Raw genomic sequence first — 24,064 nt, 5'->3', positions numbered from 1 at the left:
GTTCAACAGGGAACAAAGTTTGTCATCCTGAGACACCAGACCTTTGACGAGGCTCAGGTAACCTCTGACAGTGCGCATGGTGCTAACAAAGAGTCCCTGTCAGCCTTTGTAGAAAGCGTTGAGACTTCAGTCAGCGTTGGCTTTCCAGAAGATGAGGAGCGTGTTGGTGAAGTGCTAGACTGTGGTTCTTCGGATCTATCGGTTCATGGAGGAACAGAAGAAGCTCAGCATGAAGATGAAAAGATGACAGCAGCAGCAGCATCCCAGAAGTTGTGATCACACAGGCAGATGAGGTGGGTGATAGACAATACTTGATATAAAATTCCTTTTTATCTTATCTGATTTGTGTTCTTGGCTGTGATCAGAAATACAGCTTGTTGTTTCTAATTGATTCTTTAATTTTCTTTTATTTATATTTTGGATTTAGCAAAATTCTATTTCATGTTGGAAACATTCTGCATCTAACCCAAAATGCATTAAAAAAGCTATTTCCTTTAATCAGCAGGATTTTTAATCTTATTATATGCTCCTCAAAAATGAATATTTCTTTGTATTGTATACTACATATTTACATAAATTAGCGTTATCCTTGGTTATTTTGCCAACTATAATTTATATGCTTTTTAGTTTTATCGTAAAATAAAATCTTGCCTCTGATATTCTGGGACCATTTTTAGCATCATAGCAAATTACCTTGGGAGGAACTATTACACAGCCAGTGAACTCTCCTACTTGAATTTAAAAAAAGACACTAAAATGTGTCTCAAATGCTCAGCTTCCACCAATGAATCCAGTCTTTCACTGTATCCTGTAAGTCAGCATTTGGTTTGTCTTTTGAAAACTGCAAATTTGTAAAATATTTCCAGTAAAATTCACCTGAAAAGTAGATTACTTTTAAAAAATGTTTAGTGTTTAGAACAAATCCAGAATTCCTTGCCTCATATAATTATTTTCTTGAGTGTTAAGATTAGGTTCTCATCATACCAGGTTTGTTTGTTTATATATCATTTCTACAGAAGGCTCATTCAAATATTGAGTTCAGAAATGTTGACAAAACATTTGTCAAGAATTTCTTTGAAGTAATATTGCAAGTACCTAATCTTACAATTAGAGACAGAGCTCTTGTCTCTGGGACAGATGGAGGCCCTACATCCAAATGAATTGCATAAGCTCTCAATTTTGCCACCATAAACTTGAAATATAAAAATATAATGAAAGAATTTGCTACATCTTCCTCTCTTTGGATGACTTCCCTTTCTTTTATGTGTAATTTTATGAGTGTTTGGAGCAAGAAGTACCTTTGCCGTTATTGCCCAGTTCTCTGTACCTTGTGGTATTGCCTTGCCTACAGGTGGGAGGAGAGAGTGACTGTGATTACTGGCGTTCCCAGGATGCTTCTCTCTGAGGTTTGCATCATGTGGAAATCTGCTGATCCTTACCTGAATAGTCATTTAAGTTTATGGGGCCCCTGAGAGAATTGGTGACAGTATCTCCGATGATAAAATTATTGGGTTGTGGGCAATTACTTTGACCAAATCAGTGAAAGCTTGTTGCTTTCCCTAGTACCTGATGTCAGCTGAGTCATGAATGAAAGATTGATTTGAGTGGGGTCCAGTTGGTGATGGCTGATTAAGGAAAGCAACTGAATATCCGATGAAGCTTGTAACATGCTGAATTTGGTACAGCTAGAGCGCTTGTCATGGTGGTCAGTGTAAGACTTATCGTTTATTGGTGCACTGATCAAAATAGAGACTGAATTCAAGGGTTATCCCTAAAGATGTAGCAGTTTGTATTGCCTCATGCTGGTCACCTGAAGTCCTTCAGGGCTCTGGGTGACTGTTGGATGCACAGATAGTAAGAACAAGAAAGTAAGTTCTGTAGACTGTAAGACAATGAAAGCCCAGGGAAAGTTATATGGGACAGTTGCCAAAGATGTTTACTGTCTCACAGTTGCATCACTTTCCCTTCCTTTTATTAAAAGCTAGCAGTTCTTGTTCCCCAGAGACTTTCCATGGGAAAACCAAGGACTGTGTATCCTATGGTGTCTGTGGATGAGGAGCTTAGTGTGAGGGTGCATTGTGTAGTCAGGGGCTGCTAAATTCTTGTCTAGCACTGCTCTTCCTCTTCATGTATACTGATAGGCAGGATGTTGCGGTCCAAATGCTCAGTAGTTTTTATTGAAGACCTAGCGATGAATGATGATGACGTTTCCTATTTTTAAAAGAAAATATAAATTTGCACATAAGTTATCCGAATTCTAACATAGGCATAAATGGAGTCATTCCTAGTTAATAGGAATAGATATTTACTGTAACATGCTTTGTCTTTGAGGAATGTATCTGCTTTCAAAGTGTTTGTTTCCCTCATATTGGGCACAAAGCAGTATTTTTCTTTGTTAAGCGTTAGTGCACTTAGTACATGTTAACTGTTACCGATGTAGTGTATACGGCATGAATTACACATGCAAGCAGGTATCTCCAAACAGTAAGTCTCTCTGTGTGGGTTGGTTAGTACAAGCCATATGGGCACCAGAACTAGTCTCTGAGCCAGGAAATGATGTTTTATTGTACGCGTAGCACCAGGATATAACCTTTGGGGAGGTCATTCGGATCAATTGTGTTCTATATAACACAGGACTGTCTATATAATTTTGTCTGTCAGTTCTAGCCACGGTGTATCTGAGAAACTCACCCATATTTGAGGGGATGCACATCTCAAACTTCTCTTAGAATGGATTCAAATGCTGACAATGACAATTGCTTTCTGCCTAAACCAGTGTGTAAAATAAATAAGTCTGGCATTGGTGTTCCATTTTAAAACAGACTGGATGAACTTCTGCTTTTGAAAGCATTGTCTTTACTCTTTGAATTGAACTTACACCTTACGTCACTCGTGCAAGTTTTCTGGCTTGTGGTATCTTCATGTCCCCACCTGTTCATGTGGCTCTGCAGGTCAGAAAAAAGTCATTCCTAGGAACAAGCGGCAGAAACAAAAGCTCAAAGGCGAGCAGAAAAAGGGGTTCTGTAGCTGCTGGCCTGACACATGGTGTGGATATGGCCACACTGGCTTCTGCTAATGCTGTGTCTGAGCCGGCTGTAAAACCGGGTGGTTGGCGTGTGGTGAGCCCTGCACTACTGCACCTTGAGGCACCACATCTAGGTGCTTTGTCTGTTGAAGGCGTGCTGCTGGTGGTGTAGATGTGCTGGTACAGAAAGGGGGTATGACCTGCAACTGATTTCTCTTTATTATTAGCATTCTTTTATTTATATAGATAGATACCAATAGGTACAGATATTGCAGTAACTCATCTAGGGGCATTAGTTCTGGGTTAGGGGCCTGGTATGTGGACCAGCCTGAGTCTGAGAGAGATGATTCTGCCCCTGAAAAACACGTAGTCTAAATAGGAGTCAAAGTACTGATACAGGCAGTCGAAAACAATTTTGGTTTTGTTTTTTTTATGTGGCCTCTAGCGGTATTTAAAGACTGCGAAGATCCTTGATATCTTATCGTTTTGACTCCTATTATGGTGGAACTCTGTGGTTATACATATTTCAGCATCTTCTTTTCATGTCTCCCTATACTTTTATAACTGTCGGACAAGTTAGTACGTGAGATGCCTCCTTTTATGTGTGCTAGATGTTGTAGATTTTTCAAGGGAGGGAGTAATTAAATTACTGTTTCAAAGGAGTTCTCTACCGCACTAATAACTTATCTGTAAGCTTATTAAAGTAGTTGTTTGTACTCTAAAATGACTAAATAACTGTTGTATAATCTCAAACTTACAATAAATCATAATTCCTCCTGGATGGGGGCAGCTATGACTTCTGGATGTGTCTAACTGCTGATGTCTGACAGTTTTAAATACTGTACTTGGAGGAGGGCACAGGAAAACAATTACAATTCCTGCTATGGGGCATTCTGCATGTTCATGCTGTGGCTATATTCCTGTTGTACCATCAGCTGGTGCTCCAGCAGCAATTTCATTTAAAGGGTGTCGGATGGAGACAAAGAGCGGTAATAGCTACCTAAAAGATCTTGTTAGCTTTTTGTAGTCAAAGTTCCTTGTTTTGCCTGTACTGCAGATCAGACTTGGCAGCACTTAGGACCTCTGCAAGGAGGAAGAGTCTTTTTTTTTTTCTTCTTCTTTTTTTTTTTTGTTCCCCCTCTCTTTGCACGTGAAGGAGGGAGATCGACTGGCCTGTGGTCAAGTTCTGCTGGTGGCAGAGCTGGCATTGAACACTGCAGCCTTGGTGCAGTCTGCTATTCATTAGGTCCCTCCACGTAAGTCCTTGGAGGCATAGCTGCTACAATAAAGGCAGGTGACTATGTGACACCGTGGCATGATGTATGTGTTTGTACAGGAGACTCTCAGCCTTCCTGAGACCTCTGCCTGCTTCCAGGGATGAGACCCACGTAGTGAGGGGGAAGAGGAGAGGGGAATGCAACAGGTTTCAGTCTTGCAGCCCAAATATGCGTGTGCCTGCTAAAATTTTTCCTTCTAATGGATTTCAGCCTTTCTTTTTCATACTGTTAGATGAACGAAATGCTCCTAAAATAAGCTCTGATGGCTGGTTTCTGTTACAGCCTTAAGGAACAATTTAATTTTGCCTTGGTATGACCATTTGCTTCTGAGATCACCAAGAAGGTTTCTACCTTCTCTTCTAGAAGTGACTGCTCCTGATCCTTGGTGACTGGCAATTGTGTGCATATCCTAGAGGAGGCACAGGGTAGCTGGCCCAGGCACAATCAAGTATTTCTAGCAAAATTACAGGCTTTACAGTAGATTTAATTACACGATCTGTTAATGAGTCGACATTTTGGGAGGTGGTTGGGGAAAAAGGTTCTCTAGGTCAAAAATGTTTTGCAAACAACCGCTTAGTGACATGCTCCTTAGCCTTGGAAAAACTAGGTTTCAGGATGAAACAAGGGAAGTTTTGAATGACAGCAGTGAATATCCTACCCAGACTGAACCAAAGGCATAGGAAATGGAGCAAAATGTACTTCTGCTGCTCTGCCCTGCTGCTGGATTGAGTGCACTGAGGGATGCTGGCACCTGAAGGAATGTGACTGAAAAAATGGGACAGTTTTGTGTCCCATTAGCAAAGCCTATGGTGTGCCTTTTCCCCATTGGTCACTATGTTGTTATCACGTCTTCAAGGCTATGTCTGAACTCAAAGTGCCTCGTGTGCCAGATGTGCTAAGTCCCTTTAATGACAGCTCTTTAAATGCAGTTTACGCTCTTTGCACTGGCCATTCTCTACCCCAAAACAGTAAGGTCTTTGGAGGAGCCCAACGGTGTTAGTTTTGGAAGAAGACTGAGGGGACTTGGTAGCATAATTACAAGTTATAACTGAGAATCAGGGCAGTACTCTACACCCAAATCTTCTTCGTTTGTTGCTTTACTTTTCCTTATGGAAAATAGACCCACAACACTTCTTTTGGGATTGACTTTTTCTAAAGGAACTTTGGCGCACAGGGCCTGTGCGAGTTCACTGGCAGGGGTGTGCTTAACTCCCCTAAGCTGCCCTGTATATGCAGACATTGCACGTGGTCTTGCTTCTCAAGGTGAGAAGGACCAAGGGCTATGCATCATCCAGGACACTCCATTTGCAGGCAAATAGTGTAAAACTTCCACGTTGGGGAATATCTTTTCAGTATCCAAGATATCGCTCCCAGGCTGCGTTCCTAGGAGACTAACTTTCTGCGTGTATAAGATTTCACCATCAGCATTGACGCTTGGTTTTATTAAAATTAGTCATTTTCCATTGAATTAAAGTGGTATAATGAATTAAAAATTAATAGTTTTACTTGAAAATTTTCCCTACATTTCAGTGACTTGAAACTGAGCCCCATAAAACCGATTTCTGATTCTATTTTAGTTAAAAGTATTTATCTTGCTGATGTATGTGGTATGGATTACCATACCATATTTTAACATGCTCTAACAACATATCAGCAGATATGTAAAAAAAAGTGAGTTAATAACATAAATGTCTGCTATCATGCTGCTTTGTAAAACCATTCTTAATTTAATCCATACACTAAGTGTGCTTTCCAGTTACAAAAATTTATGATAAGTATCAGGAAGAAGTGAAACCGTGGTACAGAATTGTGACTGATGTAAAACAGACACACAAAATGAGTAGCATTAGGACACTTACTTTGAAGTTTGTTAAAACCAGTAAAGTGATATCCACTTTAAGTGAAACCTGCTGTTACAGATACCTACTGGATTTTGGGAACATTTCACTTTTGAACTTGCTCCTTGCACTCAGCTTTAGCATTTATTGTGTTGTGGGTTTTTTGTAATGTAGCGGGGAAGAGTAAAATAGCTGACCTACTCAGATACCTTATTGTCTTTGCTCGCAGACAGTTAGTTGAGTATATTCAGTATCTTGGAAAAGAACATTTCTTCAAATACCTTTGAGAAATTAGCTTGATACAACAGTGTAAAGCTGAAACAAATAGCAGTTTACTCCCATTCAGTATAGTACCATTGCCAAATGTGAATAATGGAAGAAATATTGAGTCATTTAAGACGGGACCTGAGAATGACAAAGCAAATGAGAGAGGTTAGATTGGTCACTGAGTAGCCTTTTTAGCATCTTGTTGATGTTGTTGGCAATAATTTGAACTGTAGGGATCGATTGCCAGCTTTGTGAACCTCTCCAGTTAAACGGGCAGGTGTAAGGAGACAGGTGTCTCCTCCAATTCGTGCCCACGGAGAATGGGCAAAGTCCCGGCTTCCTGAGCACCAAGATCCCACCAAGAAACAGTTCAGCATTCCAATATCTAATATTGGAATCCAGGTAATAAATATATACGTATTTATGTTGCATGAAGACTTATTCTTACTTGAATTGTAACAATGATGCACGAAATACGGCTGTGAATTACAGGACAGTCATCAAACAGAATCCTCTTTGGGCACTGGCACTGTGTTTATACATATATTCAGAGTAGATAATTAGATATCTTTAGTAGAACTGAACGTACCAGAATTCTCCCTTAATCATAAAAGCAATAGGATGGCCATCTGAAATGGACTGAAAAAGCTCGGTTTTGGAGAGGTCAAAGTGGGGCACGTTCTCTGTGATCTGTTAATCACTCAAATAATATATGTGTGCCGGTCTTCTAACAGCAAGAGGCACTATTACCTTCCACGTCTCTAGTTAGTTATGTATGTTTGCATGTAAAATGATACACAAAAAACCTCAAGCTGATGACTTTGCTTGTAAACATGTGAGAACTTCATTCCCAGGACCGCAAGCTGGGATTTGCATGTACTCCTCTGTACTCCAGTATTCGTACTAGCATTAGCTATACTCTGAAGGGATGCTACATGACACAGAAAGGTCAGAGTCTGCAAGGCTCTTCGCCCGCTCCCTGCATGGAAGCACTTAAATAAACTGGGAAAAATGTCATACCTCACAACTAGAACTATGTCTGTGCACAACCACTGTGGTGTTGTAAAGGTAACAAGGAATTAAAATATAAATTCTACTTAATTGTCCGAGGAATAACTCGTGAATTGGGCATGTCCGCTCTTGTCCTAAGAGCAGAAGGTTTAGCAACCTTAAATGTGTCTTAGTGTCTCTGTCAGCTCTGGCTCTCTCCTGCTGAGAGTTTTCAGTAGCCCTCATGACTTTTCTTCTTGTTTCTTTCCATCAAGAGGGAAGTTTGTACAAAAACAATGCCTTATAATCTACAGGACCATTCCGCATGTGTGTATTTCTGAAATCAGCCATGTGTAGACCACCTGGAGAAAAGTAATTTGCAAAATGAGTTAATTTGGAAGGCAATTTAGAGAAACAGTGTCCAACCCATTTTGTCAGCGAATAAAGAGAATGAATTTCTTGAGTTACAAACTTGCCATATATAATTTTGTTCATTCCAGTAGGCAGTGTGGATGCAATGATCTTCTCTGTGGTGGCTTGTGTGTGTTCTCATCTACCTTATTATCCAGCATGCAGTGATCTGGCCCAGTGAATCTGGGACAGGTGACTTGGGAATAAGCTAAATCTGATGCGGTACTGCAGCTTGATTTGCTTTTTGTGTGGTGATGTTTATTTTTTGAGGACAGTTGGCTGGAAGGAAACAGGCAAATTGTAGCTGACAGAGTGGAAGGTAGTTTGCTGTGCTCTGACTGACGTGGGATTTGATCCCTTTCTGACAAGAACAGTACCCCGTTCAGTTTGCTTCAGATCACACATTTCTTTTCAGAACCCATTGTCAGAAAGCTGCTGAATAACTTTTTCAAGAAGAGTGTATGACAAGGAGCGCGGTAGCGGGGACAAAGGCAGCTATCCATTTTACTGCCACTTTGTTGAGATGCCTGACTTAAAATTGTACGTCATTTCCCATATAAGAATGGAAATTTGGAACCAAACCTGCTTTAGCTGCTTTGCCTAAAGAAAGTCAGCAGGGATGAATTTGTCCTTATCCCTTGCCATGAAAAGCCTTTGTTTGCAGAAGTGGAATCACTGATGGGTATGGGGTTGGGCTCAGACCCGGAACTGCTTTGGCTGTTCTGGACAGGTTCCCTTTGTAGTCTTGATCAGCTATGGGTACCTTGTGAACGTGAGGGTTCAGGACATTTCCTTTCTGTTGCCTAAACTAGGTTAATTAATACTTCCTTTGTGTTGATTGAGTTTTAGATATTCTTTCTACTTGACTGACATCACTCATTGCAGCTTCCTGAAGGCATCTTGGTAGAACACTTGTTCCGTATTATGAAAAATATTAAATGCACAATATTCTTCCCAGATACTTTTTTTTTTTTTTTCCACCCTGAGCATTGTTTACTGAACTGACATAACACAAAAGATGGTCAAACTGGAAAAGGATGTTTATATCTCATAATGGCTCCTTTCACATATACATTGTTAGCTTTCTCTCTGGAGACCTCCTTGGACTCTTCCAGCTTATGTTTGTATGTTAAAGATTTCCACAGATAACTAGGAGATCAGGCTAGAATACAACTGTCATTGTCTTTAAGCTTCTTTTGTATTTTTCATTGTTGTTCGTAGCTCAATACAAATTGAAAGATTTAGAGGTGTGTTAGCTAGAGTTTGATTTGAATGAACATCATTGTTTTCAAGAGGTGGTTCAGTAGTAAAGAGAAAACGGACTCTCCACCCTGATAGGACTCTTTCTTAGAGAATAGCAACAATGGTGTCCTCAGAAGTTGTGCCTCAGAGTAGTTATTTCAGTGGCCAAAGCAGAGGTGCTGTAGAGGCAACAGTTCAGATGAACACTGGGAAACTGAAGTTTGGCCATGATGAACTGCCTTATGGGTGGTGTGGGACAACTCAGTGTAGTCCCTGGGAGAGGCCCTTTGCTCCAGGACAGACAGTTGAGGTGAAATGCACATTCCTTTTTTTAAACTCTGGGATTTATTACTGGGCAGGCATTTTCTTTCTCCTTCTCTCTCCCCACCCTGCCTCCAAAACCAACCACAAAACACCAGAACTAAAACAGAAATCAAAAGCTTGTAACTTTTTAAAAATAAAAAACACCGACTTTCTGATGGTTTCTTGTCCTAAAAATGTGGTTTGTGTTTTTCCTGTTCTCCGCTGTCCAGACCATGTTCTTGGTTTGGGGAAGCAGATCGATCTGGCAGCATGATACATTCTGACTAATTTTTCTGTCATCTCTATGATCATGATTTCCTAATGTTATCCTTGACTTGTCGTCAGTGACAGAAATTTGAAGGCAACTTGTTCTTCAAAGTGTTCTACATGCAAAAAAAAAAAAAAAAATTTCCTTTTTTTTTAATCTCTAAAGCTCTCATTAAGGTTAGACTCTTAAAAAGGATTTGACTGTATGCAAGGCTATATATAAAAGACCTTCCCTCTTGCTTATCAGTTCCTCAGCATTTCTCACATGTGTTGTTTGGGATTTTGATCCTAAAAAGATTAGATTGGATTAATATTTTGTTTTCCTTTCAACCACGTAAATATTGAGTGGCAAAAATGAAACAAAATCCTCATTCCTATTAAAATACAGCAGGACTTAATAGAATCTTAGAAAATAACCTTAAGAATTTTTTTTTTTCTGTGAAAGGTTAACTAAATATGGCCCCAGTTCTGCAAAGGATTACTCATGTTTAATTTTACATACCGTGCGTTGACTTTCAATGGCATACGGCATAAAATAGCCTCGCTGAGTCTTTCGAGATCATGGTCTAAATGACCGTACAACACGATGCTCCGTATACCATTAAGCTCAAAGCAGTTTTGCCGGAGAGTTTCCTCTCATGCCCCTGGTTATGTGGATCTCTGTCACTTACAAATCTTTCTCTTTTTCTAAGGTCAGCTGATGACACCACTTTTATGCTTCACCTACAGGAAAGTTGGCACCTCTTTCTCCGTCACTGAATTTGTAACAGATTGTTATCCTTTTTGAGTAAAAACAGCAACCCCTTCCACAAAAGATTATAGAATGCACCCCAATAGTAGTAATTAGGAGGAAGAAAATATATAGAAAAAAATATTAAAGCTGAAGGGTTTTTTCTTCCCTCCGTTAGAGAGAAAAATGTAACTTTAAGAACACATTGAAGACTGGTGTTTTTTCTTTTAATGTTGCTTTCCTGCTCCTTGATAGATAGCAGTAACTCTAAGAAAACTCTTAATTCTGGATCATAAAGGTATATTGGTCACCGGCTGCGTGAAACATAAATAGATCCAGAAAAAAACCCAAAGCAACCAAACAGTGTTGGCAGAGGCAACTGAATTAACTGTGAAGAAATAAATTCATTGCACATTTACAGTCGCCCCAAGAGTTGTTTTAAAATTTAGTTTAAAATGGCAATAAAATCTTCTTTCAAAAAGAGCTTCTCATTTGCCAAATTTCAATGCTAAAGCAGTAAACGGTTAACTAGCCAGACTGCTTAAATGTAATTCAGGAAGCAAGTAGAGAAGAGCAGTGCCATAAACTCCATCCCCTGGCTCCCTCGGGATAACCGTCCTTGTTTGAACAGCGAGAACAGATACAAATACGCATGCAGATGCCCTGACATTCCTAAAGGAGTAGAGTTGTTTTCAGCAATGTGAATGGATGTTGCTGTTGCCAGGGATCCAGTTTTTGTCCCTGTCCGTTATGGCTTTCTTTTTTCAGTCTTCTGGGACAAAATACCAGCAGCGTGAGTGGCTCTGGCTACGCAAGTGTGGCACGTTGCCGTGCCTCGTGTGAGAAAATGTCGAGAGATGCCCAAAACTGCAAACAAAGCAGGAAGCTGCCCCTACCTCTGCAGCCAGGAGCTGCAATGGCGCAACCACTGCATCTGGTTTCACATCAGTTTAAGCCAAAGTATTCCAGCCTGCTATGGTCCTCCACCCTCAATTACCCATTCCTGTCCTCTTGCTCAGTGGCTTTGGTGCTCTGACCACCAGCGAGCTCTAAGCTGATGGTAAACTGAAGCCAAACCGTGAAGTGAATGGTTCTTCAGTTGCTCATAACATTACAATATTTGCTGTTGTTCTGTGCTGGAAACCTATTGCAATACTGTTGTTCTGTGCTAATGTGTCTGCAAGTATAGGATTTTTGTGGGTGAGGAATATATGAAAATATGTGAGTCAATGCCACTAGGGCTTTGCTTTCTGTGTAAGTGTCTGGGATGCTTCTAACACACTTGGAGTGGAGTAAGGTCTGGGTTGTGTGGTCGGGAGGTACGTGGAAACAGCGTTATTAGAAGGCAATGATCTTCATAGCTTCCCTTTCAGCACAAGGACTGATGTCACTGCAGTGGTCATGTTGGCTTAGGGCCATCCCTGCATGCATGGGAAGAGTTAGGTACTTCATGAAGGGACAAAATCAGTGTCTGCGCCTTGCCAGTACAAAATCCAGAAGAGATGAGGAGGCATCTTACTCCGTTTCACAAGGAAGTTCCTATATCTTTCTGAGTCTGGAGCCCTGATTTGTCTCCTGAAGGTGGGCACCTGACCTTTCTGTCACAGGACAGAGCAGGAATCGCTGCTGTTCTGGCTGAGCTGGGCAGTGTATTTTAAGAGGTCAGAGTTATGGCTGGTTGGTTGGTTTTGTGTTGGTTTTTCCCCCCCCCTTAGCACGCAAGGTGGTGATGACTGTTCTTAACTGGGCATAGGTCTTCTAAAAGTGCTGGGCGTTGGTTCCCATTGGACAGGAGTGCCTTTAGCCTGGTGCTGGGTGCTTTTGAAAGTAGTAAACCACAGTTCAGACTGTGAGGATAAGGGAATGGTCATGTAAATGCCTTGACAGCTCATGTCATACTCTGTCATTAGTATTTTGAACACTTCAGTACGCTTCTGTAACTTATACAATTTACATTGAAGAGAAAAGCCCTTTTTGAGGGACTGCACAGAAACGTACCCTTGTTTCTGATTGTGTTCTCCCTCCCTTGTGTGGGGACACTTTCAAAATGTCATTTTTTTTCCTGTATGCTTTTTTTGTAGCTGGCCCTTTAATTTTGGCAAAATCTGTGCCCTGCAGCCCTAAAATCTCCTCCCCCACCCTTTTTCTTTTTTAAAAAAAACAAAAACAAAAAACCAAAAAAACCAGATTGCAGCATTTTACTTCCCCAGCTGGTTAGCGGCTGTTACATTTTCTTTTGCTTTTTATTGTTTCCTTTTAAGAAATAAGCATACTTTAAGGTTGCAGTCAGTAATGACCTAGCTTTGTACTGATGTAGCGTTGGGTAGGGAGTGTTGAGGGCGGGACTATACTTGAAACTTGTTTAACGTTACTCTGAGTAACATGGACTCTCTTCTCTTTCCTTTTTTCCCCCAACTGGAACTGGAGTTCCAGTGGTTGTCTGCGTTTAGCAAAAAAAATATGTAAAAAGGGTCTGCTTCCTTGCTTTACATGCTGTGTATGTAATCCAAGGTACTTTTCATTAAGGAATATCCATTTACAAAAAAGCACCTGAGGGCTCATTGTGAAGAGAACAACTTTATAAAAACATATTGTACTATAAATTCACATTTCTGTCTTGATCCAAATTAATTTTCAAGTGTGGACAAGCCTTTGGAGTTACTTACTAAACTGTTTATAAAGTAGCTATGGCATCTGGAAGAAAATAACATACTTAGAGACAAGTGATGTTTTCCAAAGATGCATAACTACATTTTTTTTATTTTTTCTACTTTTCTCTTACAAAAAAACCCCTCTTTATGTGCCTGACTGGACAATACTTTAAAATCGGTGAAATGATAGTAACACATCCAAAATGAAAAGCCTTTCCACCCACACTGCAGCATTGAAGACTCTATACTGCCCCCAAAATATTCTCTAGGTTTATAGAGCTGTGTCTTACAGACTCCAAATAAATGTGTTTAATTCCAGTCCAGCGGTGCATGTTTGAACCTTGGTTTATGAAATCAATCAGATGAAGTAGGGATACCTGATGGCAGTGACAGGGCCACTTTGGACAGCTGACAGAGATCATTATAAAAAAGGTACAAGAAAAACTGAGAATCAAGGACTCAAAAGCATTTACCATGTAAGCTGGAGTTTGCTTTCCCCACAGTGCAACTCGGAATAAATTTGATTAGAGGCAGACTGGCTGGAGAGGGCTCTTACACAAGGTTGTAATACCAGGCACAATCAGGCTTCTAATAGCCTAAGGGATGGCTGTGTTTGAAAGCTAATTTGGATTAATGCAGGGTCTGAATTTAAAGTAGGGCTAGGTATTTCTGAATAACAGTATTCTTATTCCAGAATAAAAGTGTCCACACGTAAAGTTATTCAGAAACAGCTATTTTGGCATAATCTGTTTGTATCCGAGACTTAAATCTCTGCCTGTAGGCTGCTAAAGGAGAAACAAAGAATAGTATCAGCTAATAGGATCTCTCACGAAATCTCTTCCTTCCAAAACCTGCAGAAAACTCCCAGAATGTAACATTTTAATTTAACTGTGTATATCCTGATTTTATTTTTTCTCAACTGGAAAGAAGTCTTTTTAATCAAGAACAAGGTTAGCCCACACGGCTTAAATGATAACTTCAAGGCGCTCGTCATTTTTTTTAGCCTTGATTAAAACCAAGTCTTTCATTTTCAAATCTTGTATTTAGTATTGACTTCTAAGCATTTTTGGTTTTAGAGTAAAAATATAGAGGTTTAGATAAGAGAAAGGGCTAACGATGCTCCACTGATACAAATGGGCAAAGGTTTTGGAGGGCCCTAGAAGAAACAAACTTGGGCATGTCCGTCTCTGTATTTTTCTGCCAGCGTATGGATCCCCAGACGCAGGAAATTCACTTCGGGTTTGGAGACAAGGACTTTACTGTCTTTGCCTGTCAGTGCTGTGTGTGTGTGAGGGACTTCCTGACCTGGCTTTGTGGATGTGACTTTTGGAAGTTGCTTCTGCTTGGTGTATGTTGCAAGGGACTCTCGCACTCAACTTGAGCGGGTGGTTGTCATCGCTGCTGAATGTAATGCCTCTTACTTCAGTGCAATCTTCACTACTCGTAGCTACAGCGTTGGCAGGATCAAGCTTTGTCTTTACCTTTCACAATTGTTTTTCTTTCTGTTTTCATGTAGCACTTTAAATTCTTAATAGGACTCGTGTCTGGTATTCCAGTTGAACTAAGGTAGGTGTGTATACCCTAAGATCAAACCGCAGGTTTGCAGCTTCTGTGCAGAAATGTTTGATACCATTTGTAGATAGAGAGGCAAGATATTTGATTATTTTTTTTTTTCGTAGGAATTCAACTTAAATCCTTTGAAAAATATACTTACTACACAGTAGCATGTTTCGGAATTGTGTATCGGGATAACTTGTGTGTTTCCACTCAGAATAAACTCCGGAAGGATTTAGAAGGCACGTTGTAATGTAGCCAGTATAACGAGCTATTATAGTACTGATATTGCAGTTTGGTTTGATGGAAGTCTTATTACCAAGTACCCAAATATGTTGTTAGATATGTTTGGCAGGATGTTGCGCAGGCATGCAGCGATGCGGCCATGTGGAGCCCCCTTGAAGTCAAAGCACCTCTGGAAAGAGTTAGGGATCTGCTGCCTCCCCTGGGTTACAGGGCCCAGCCTCTGGCTCGGGAATGCGTTTGGGCTGGGACTGGGACTCACACCCAGCCCTTGGTTGCGTCTTGCAGCTGTAACACCTGCTTTTCAGCTGCGCCAGCTGGTGCGTATGCCAGATTTATTACCCATGTATGTTCTTTTTTTCCTTTTTAGCAAATATATAAATGTGCTTTATAAGTTGCAAATAAATGAAATATTTTGTATAGGTTTTGGCTACTATCCCGAGTCCTGACAAAACTTACCGTATATCCTGAAAGCATTAGGATGGCGGTATCATTACCTTGAAGATCACCTACTTCTTCGGCTAAAATAGTGGCAAACAGTGCATTACATTATGCGGAATAATTCCAAAAGCACGTGTAGTCATTGTGATTACATTCGTGATACCTGAGAGTTAGCATGTTCTGAAATGGGAGTGCCAGAGTAGAACTATATGGCACACAATTCCCTGAACGTATCTGTGAACTGATTCTATAAGTGGAAGTAAGTTTCATTGTCAGCTTAAAGTTTTAATTCTTGCCCTCTCTTAGATTCTATCAGTATCATAAGATTAGGTTGTTTATCGAGGGTAGAGCATGATAGTTATTTTTGCTTTACCAAAAGCCAATTATGTAGGTTGGTTCCGGTCCCTCGCTAAATATCTTTTTCTTTTGGCATTAATTTTAATGTTTAAATAGCATGTGCATTTTCTTACGGCTGCATAAAGATATGTATAAGTAGAAGGCTACTTTGGTTGGGAAGATCCAATGCTCAGTGAAGCCTTTCGCATATATAGAATACTGAATATCTAAACCATTATTTAGCATCAGAATCAGTTATGGTTGTCTGACTGATGGACAATCTTTTCCTGACCCAGTCTCTTTGCAAGTGACCTATACTGTCTAGACAGTTGCATATTATTTATACATTCATTTCAGATTTATAGTTCTTTTAACTAAAGTTGAGGGTGTTAGTTTGCCAGTGACTTCATATCCATATCAGTACTTAAAACAGGCTGGAACAAAACCAGACACTTAAAACTAGCAATACAGTCCCTTTCCATTGCTTTGTCCATTGTTTGCTGGTTTGCCCTTCACCACTCCTCCTCTTCACCTCCCTCCCATCTCTCCCTCCCCACCCGAAAAAAAGGGGTGAAGGGAAAAAAAAAAAAAGTCTGTCACACAAGGAAGATTGTGTAAAACCTGCTAATTTCAAAGAGCGGAGATCAATTTTGGTTGATCCCATTGGGTGATTGGGGAATTGGTAAAACAATATGTGCATCCAGTTTTCAAGTCTAAAATGCTAGGACTGAAATAAAAGAACAGCTTTGCAGAGCTGTTTCCTAAAGGGTGGGTAGGAGGGAGGTGGCGTTAAACCAGCTCTGGATGCACCCTACGTGAAAGACACTTCCTTCAAAGGCAACCTGCAAGAGCCCTTCTTACTGTAAGAATTTCTTTCCAGTATCATGCTCTTGACCTCTTTAGGGGTAAGGCAAAAAAAGGACACGAAATAACGCGGTGCTGCTGTGGTTAAATGCAGGTCTTGAGACTTGCAGCCACTAGCTGTGTCCTTGCAACTACTGACGGTATGTGTCCATTATTTTGAAGATTATGATGAGACAACATGTGAAATTCTCGTCTGCTTTTAGACTATTCACTCATTTATGGAAGTTTGGCAACTGTAGTTTTCCAGGCAACAAGACCTCTTTTTCTTTTAGAAAAAAAATAATATATTTTTTTTTTAGGTGTATAGAAATGGAAGCACACACATACACATCTATGTGTGGCAACAGATGGATTATCAGATTATGTCAGAGGATATATACTGTCTTGTTTTGAGATGAAGGTTGTGCTGGCATAATTTAGAGCTGAGAGGAGCAATAAATCCTCACCACTTCCTCCTTTCTTTTGCAAATGGCTGATTTTTTTCTTTTTTTTTTTTTTTAAGAAAGGGCATTAGGAATCTGAGAATATTTGTCTCCAACGAGTTCCCAACATCTTTTTACGCATGAATAATCACAGCAACAGTTATAAAGGCATTGTTATCAAATGGCATTGACAAGCAAGACGGGTGAGGCAGAAAGAGGCATGTAGGAGAGGCTCCAAAAGTCAAAGGAAAGAGAGAGCATGCCAGGAGGGTCATGGAAGTATGGCAAGGTGGGTAGAGACAGGGGTGCTTGGGCAGAAGAGCCTGGCGTCAGGGAATAAGAAGAGAAGGAGTTGCGAGAAAGTAGGAGAGAAGACCAGGGCAGTGGATGGACTTAAAACTACGAACGAAAGGCATTAATGTGGTGTTCACCAGCCTCTGGGGAACATGGCAATGGGAGATGAAAATTCATTTTAGTGACCATTTTAGAAAGGGTTTTTAAAATCAGTCTCTTCCCCCATGATTGAATTTTATTGTGTCATACAGAACAAACTTATAAAATCAAAGAAATGGTTAAAAAGGCATTATCAGTTACTGCACACAGTCTTCAGATATGCTTGAGTAGGATACTACTTGAGTTGTAAGACTTGAAATGGACTTTCTCATACAAATGCCTTGACTTTTATATCTCTGACAAAAAGACTTCCCTCTAATTCCTGATAATTTCACTGAGAAGATCATCCTTAAGTCTAGCCTTCATATATTTGTAGAGAGTACCAGCAGATGATGACTTTTAAATAAACGTATGGTGCCCGTGTTGTTGCTTAGAATTAAGGTAATAGATTAGAGGAAGGTATTCAAAGTTAGAGATCGGTAAAATTAAATAGTGCTATTTATGGACTATCTTTGTTAGAAATTTTAAAATGCGTAAGGTAAGGAAATATCAAATTAACCACTCACTGAAAAAAAAAGCTTGGATTTTTAAAATCATAATCCTAAAAAATACACATTTTCTAGGTAATAGGAAGAAAACGTTTGGACATTTCCTGTGCTTGTTATTCGGAGTCCCAGAATCTTTCTGTTTAGCTAATACAGTATAAGATTAATTCTCTCACAGCACATTGCCTGGAGTTCAGTGCACATGTTTACTGATGTGTACAGCTCTCAAATAAGTTTAGTGCTTCTTTCACCCACTGTTAGGAAGTATATTTAAAAGAAATTGCCTTTTATAGATTTAAATTACAAAAGTACTGATATCATGCAAAAAGCAGTTCAACTCATGCAAGCATACAAATGTGTAAATCTTAGGGAAAAAGATACCCAGGGCTAATATGAATGTAAATAGGATTAGCTGCTTGCATTAGTGTCTGAAATACAATTTTAAATGCTTACTGCCTGGTTATTCTTACATATATATATATCTCTCTCTCTATATGCATACGTGTTTATATAAATATTTTTATATATACATATATATGTGTAGTTATAGTTTTTTCCTCAAAAAATATACCTTACTAGTACTTGGAAAAAAATTGTGTTTTTTCCTAACCAGGAAGACTTTTAAAGCAATTACTAAATGACAGCTGTGCTAGTGATGGAATCTAATATATTATTAGATATAGAAGGCTTATATTTGTTGTTATATGAAATATTAACACAAAACGAGGACAGATTTCCATCCTTCCCATATCCACCCAAATGCAATAGTAATTCTAGACCCAGTCTTCTCACTGAATCATGAACAATGACAGCCACCAGATTCTCTATAAGCCCATGAAAAGAACAATTTTCAGTTAATGGTACCACTAAAGCTGCATAAATCAATGTACGAGGCATTTCATTAGAGATTTCAGTCCCCTATGTCATGGCTTCTGCAGCAAAGCAAGTCCTTTAAGCAGCCTTAGTGGTAGTATAGGGAATTTAGTTTTGTTATTACTTATGTTAAACTGATAGAAGTATGTGGGTTATAAGAAGCCTAAAAAAATAATCAGTTATCTTGACATACTCTTGAACTTGAAATAGGGTAGGTGCCTAAGGAATAGGGCAGATTTTGTTTTTCTCAAAATGTTTAATCTTCTTGTTGTTTCTGCTTGCTAATAGAAATGGTAATCCTTTTTCTAGAAATAACTATATATACCTGTGAATTGTTTAGTTTAGGTGACAGCTAAAAAGCGATAATGTCATTTTTTTCTCCCATGTGTAGTAAATGTGGTAGAATGATGCCACAATAATTGTACACGAGCTTGTAGAGAAGAAAAAGTCCTAATTAAGGTACTTGCGTGCCCTGTCAAACTGGGCAAACAGTTGTCAAAAGACACAACATAGCATACCTGGAGTGTGATGTCAGAGTGATAATTGCTCAAGCAGAAAAGTTTGCATTTTTGAAAATAGTGGTTTTTTGTAAAATTGCTCTGTTGTGTGGAGGGGACTGCAAAGAGTGATGTTGTGGCTTCTTTTTTGATAATCTCCGTGTTGCCATAGGTTGTGTGTAGAACATGGGAAATCAAAATTAATTATACAGACTAAACAATTCGTCAAAAAATTAACCTCTCAATTTTCAGTTAGACTCAATTTATTGTAAAACTTTTAAGCAAAACCACTTCAGTTTTCTTTTTATTTGGTGAGAACACTTTTCATTTACAAAGCATTTTCATTTATGTATGAAATAAGCTCCGGGCCCTCCACAGTGTTCAGTCTTCCAAATCACAGCAAAGCTTTGTTTTACGTTAAAGTTTTTTTTTTTTTCTTTGTTCAAAAATGAAATACACACATAACCCCCCAAAAATGTGTTTACGTTGACCATCCTAATTTTTTTTTTAATAGCATTCAATGAAACAAATTAAAAAAAAAAAAAAGTTGTTTTGCAGTGCTAAGGAGAGGGTTGCTATGAAGGCAGGCTGAGAGAGTTGGGGTTGTTCAGCCTGGAGAAGAGAAGGCTCCGGGGAGACCTTATAGCAGCCTTCCAGTACCTAAAGGGGGCCTACAGGAAGGATGGGGAGGGACTCTGGATCAGAAAGTGTAATGATAGGACACGGGGTAATGGCCTCAAACTGAAAAAGGGTAGATTTAGATTGGATATCAGGAAGAAATTCTTTACTGTGAGGGTGGTGAGGCACTGGAACAGGTTGCCCAGGGAAGCTGTGGCTGCCCCATCCCTGGAGGTGTTCCAGGCCAGGCTGGATGGGGCTTGGAGCAACCTGGTCTAGTGGGAGGTGTCCCTGCCCAGGGCAGGGTGTTGGAACTAGCTGATCTTTAAGGTCCCTTCCAACCCGAACCATTCTATGAGTCGATGCAGCAGAGCAAGGCTGTACGTTAACTGCATATCCCACCCAGTCTAAGGCAGTGGTCCCCAGTCTTGTGAGGCCATCGGCTCTTGTTTTGCTTGAGTAAGGCACAGTGAGCATTGGTGCATTGGTAACATTTCGGCAAAGCACAACGCCACGTGTGGTGTGGGAGTCAGTGATCCTGCACTGGGTCATTGTACTGAATAGGTTTGTGTCTGGCTTTTGTTTGGAAAGTAGTGTTTCCTTTGGGCTTATTTTAAATCTGAAGTCGGCAGCTGCTCTTGAGTCACCAGGAACAGACCAGTAATGGTCATGTTCTGCCCTGCCTTCTTGTCTCCATTCCTGTGCTTAGCACAGAAATGACTATCATTTGGAAACGCTCCTCAGCAGCGAGCGTGCTGAAGGAGTCCATGTTCCTATGTCACTAAACCCTTTAAAAAATGACTTTCTTCTTACATCCCTGATGTATAAATGGCTCGGTGAAGTTGCTTGGCCTGCATTTGGTCTCAGAGCATGGTAAATGGGGAGCTGCAGCATGGAATTCGCTGGAATTACAGCAGTGGGACTGGAATGGGGCTCCCCCAGGCGCACACACGTGAGTTAAGCAAACCGGATTTCCCCTTTGTCGTGGACTATCGGCTTCCTTCGCTTTTGGGTTAATTTTCTTGGATAATGCACCCCATCAGAAACAGATCAATTGCCAGCATTATGTAACATAAAGAGAGCTCACTACATCGTTCTTTCATAATTATACAAAAGTAAAATGAGTGCATAAATAAGACCAGAAAAGAGCTCTGAGTGTTTACAGAAATAAAAATAAATGAGTGTGTTTTTTTAAATTAATATTTTCAAATGTTCAGGTTGAATTAATTTGAGAAATATGAATATGTATTGGTAGTGTTAATTCTTTGGGGTTTTGAAAATTCTTACAACCACATAATTAAATGAGTGCCTTTAGAAATACTGATAAAACCCATTGCCATTCAAATATCCATACAAGACAACAGGGGCTGTAAGCTGTAGGCTTTAGAGATTAGTTTGGCCATGGGCCAGTATTTATCACAACATTTCCATCTTAGAAGATAAAATTTAATCATTTTTATTTAAATATAAATCAAAATGAATGCAGGTTTTTAAAAAAAGGCATGTATAACCTAATCACAATATCTTTATTTTAGAGATGCTTGCCTCTATTGTCTCTATTCAAAGGAGCAATGCTGGCTTTGTTGTGCTGCTTTTCCTTCAGATTTTTTTTTTTCTTCTACAAGGGTGCAAAAGGAAGGGGCGGTTGACCCAAATACAGTCCTATCTCCTAATTTTGCCAAGATCAAAGGAATTTCTAGTGTTTTATGTGCTGCCTATTGGTGAAGTCTAAAAACGCTGTATTTAGGCGTTTCTCCACTTCGCAGACACAAACACAGCCAGCCCAGAACTAGGCTTTTGCAGTGCTTCGTTCTGTCAGCGCCTTCTCCGTGCGGTAATACCCGCTACCCGCACACCCTTGTGCGTGCCACATGCCATAATCAAAACATTTGCCTGAGGGTGCCCTAGCTCTGCCTTATCAACTGGGCGTGTAGTTTTGCTGAGCTTGTCCACATGCACAATGAGTATATTATAATGTAATTTATTTTTTTTCTTATGTGAAAAAGAAATATAAAATAGGCTGGTGGTTTTGAGACAAATTTTGAAAAAAAATTTAACTGCCTGCTTTTCCCATGAGATTATGGCCAAGGTGCTCAGGAGGCAGCAGGAATTGCTGGCTGATGGGGTTGTATTTATTGATGCCAGGTAGCCAGCTGAAGGAAAGCGCTCCTCTTAAATAATGGAAAAGTAAAAGCTTGGGAATTATTTGCAGCAGCCACCAATCTATACGAAGGTTGCTCAACTACACACATGTGCGGTACCCATCTAGGGAAGACCGTGCGGTTGTTTGCTAGTTCTCCATCACCATATTGCAGTTCTCAAAGTGTTACGCTGACTTTAGCAGTCCTGGTGTTAGAAATGAACTCTCCTACCTGCTTTTTGTCTGCTTTGGGTAATCATATGACTTTGTAAAGCAAATATAACTTTTGTTTCAGTTGAGCTAATGAAATGGTGTTTATTAAAGTGTGGTTAAATCAATTGTAAGCAAAGCCTGGGAGTCCTCACTTCTTGCTCCACATTACAAAACGCAACAAGGGAGAACATTTCAAAACACTGGAGGGCTGAGGAAACCTCTAGCCAGCTTGCTGGGACTGTTCTGGTAACGCTAATTGTGCTAATGAGCAATGTGCAACTTGGATCAGTGGGAACACTGCCTTAGGATCCCTGGTTACACAGTACCTTCAGATCGAGCAAGTGATCACCAATGATTTCGTGCACGGCAAGCTCTAAAAGCAGCCTTTTATATCAGGCTTTGATTTGAAAGTGTATGCACATACAAAATGTTAAATGGATACTTAATATGTTAATTGCGTCTATAATGGGTGAGCCCTTGTGTTAGGTTACGAAAAACCAAAGCTGGTCTTGCAGTATCCTTCATCAGCTCGAGATAGCCACTGTAAACGTTCTCTGGGAGAAAGAAATAGAACTGTTCTTCTTTCTCAACAATATTTCTCATGTAAGGAAGGCAAACTGCATCTGACCTTTGATACAAAAGCAAGTTCAGTGCTATTCTTCAGCTTCACATTGAAATAACAAATTAACATCTTTAAAATGTGAACTGCTTGTTATTTTTGTATTCAGCATTTTCTTCTATAGATGTTCTTTTCAGTTGCTTTGCTTCCCTAGGATAGTATCCAGGTCATCTCATGGAAAAAGGCCAGTCATTTAGAAAATTGTTAGCTTGCTTAATACTGGTGAAATATACATATAATATGCATAGTATAGATATATAAGCATATCTATGTCAACACACGTAGTTATAATCTCGAGGATTGTTTACGTATCTCAGCATCAGCTGCACAAATGACGGGAGCGTTTGCTGTGATAAACTGTAGCTCCCACTGTCTCCTGTTTCTTCAGCAAACACGGCCCAATTCAAAGCGGGGCTGAAGGAAGATCTATTTCTTCAGCTTCAACGGATTTCCCTGCTTGTTTTCCAGCAGCTCTTGAATACTAAAAGGTAGTTGCTGAGCTCACGCTTCTTGACCTAAGGCTATGTTGGTATTAGTTGTTATAACCCTTTAGCGATTCAGACTAAGTGGGGCACTTCATTAGCTCCAGTTAAAGACAAAACAAAAATGTTTGTTTAAACTAGCAGATCTTAAAGCTGTGTTTCTTTCACACCATTTAGAAGATTTCCCACAAGCTTTTCCCCTTGGGGTTGTCTTCAAAAACCAACATTTTTTCAGGTGCTGTAGGAACTGAGACTGGCTTCCCGTAACCTCTTCCTCTCTCTTAACCCATGCAGTGTGTGCACACATTGTATCTGAAATGTGTTAGTTGAGTTACATGGCACTTATTTTTCAGACTTCCTGGGGGCAGTATCATACTGCACAAAGTATATTTCACCCGCTGTCAAGTGAGACTGATTTCCAGTTAAATATTGATACAAGTATAAACTAGGTACTCGGAATGATGCTTTCATGTACATCTCTTCACTGAATTTTGGATGTTGTGTTCTCCCCATCATTGAACACAAAGCGACCCTTGTGAAAACAGGCAGCTAGCATGGGCAGGCTGGGGAAGTGTCTTATGGATGTTTACCCATGGCATCCCCATTGGTACTGTACTTGTAGGTCACTCACCTTGGCACTGGCATGCGACGTCCTTTGTAAGTGCCAAGACAGGCTTCGCAGAAAAGTTACTCTTTATAAACCATTTTAATGACCAAATGGTGACTTTAGGAGAGCAGAGGACTGAGGAGCTTATCAAGTAAAGCCAAGAGGAAACTTGTAGCTGGCCTAGGACAGTGGCTGGGCAGTGACGTGGTTGGTGGG

The 24,064-nt window shown here is 40.0% G+C and overlaps 1 long non-coding RNA gene across 2 annotated transcripts in view; it reads left to right on the top strand.

Annotated features, from left to right (window-relative positions):
* Nucleotides 1-24,064, top strand: part of LOC141743152 (uncharacterized) — a 200,033-nt gene that overhangs the window by 16,130 nt on the left and 159,839 nt on the right. For both annotated transcript variants that reach the window (XR_012586970.1, XR_012586969.1), the window contains exon 2: nt 10-293. This is a non-coding gene — a long non-coding RNA (uncharacterized LOC141743152). The remainder of the gene's footprint in view (nt 1-9; nt 294-24,064) is intronic.

Source organism: Larus michahellis, chromosome 4 (assembly GCF_964199755.1).
Source record: "Larus michahellis chromosome 4, bLarMic1.1, whole genome shotgun sequence".
Lineage (NCBI taxonomy): Eukaryota > Metazoa > Chordata > Aves > Charadriiformes > Laridae > Larus > Larus michahellis.
The sequence above is the reverse complement of the archived record's forward strand: the minus strand, read 5'-3'. Positions and strand labels throughout refer to the sequence as shown.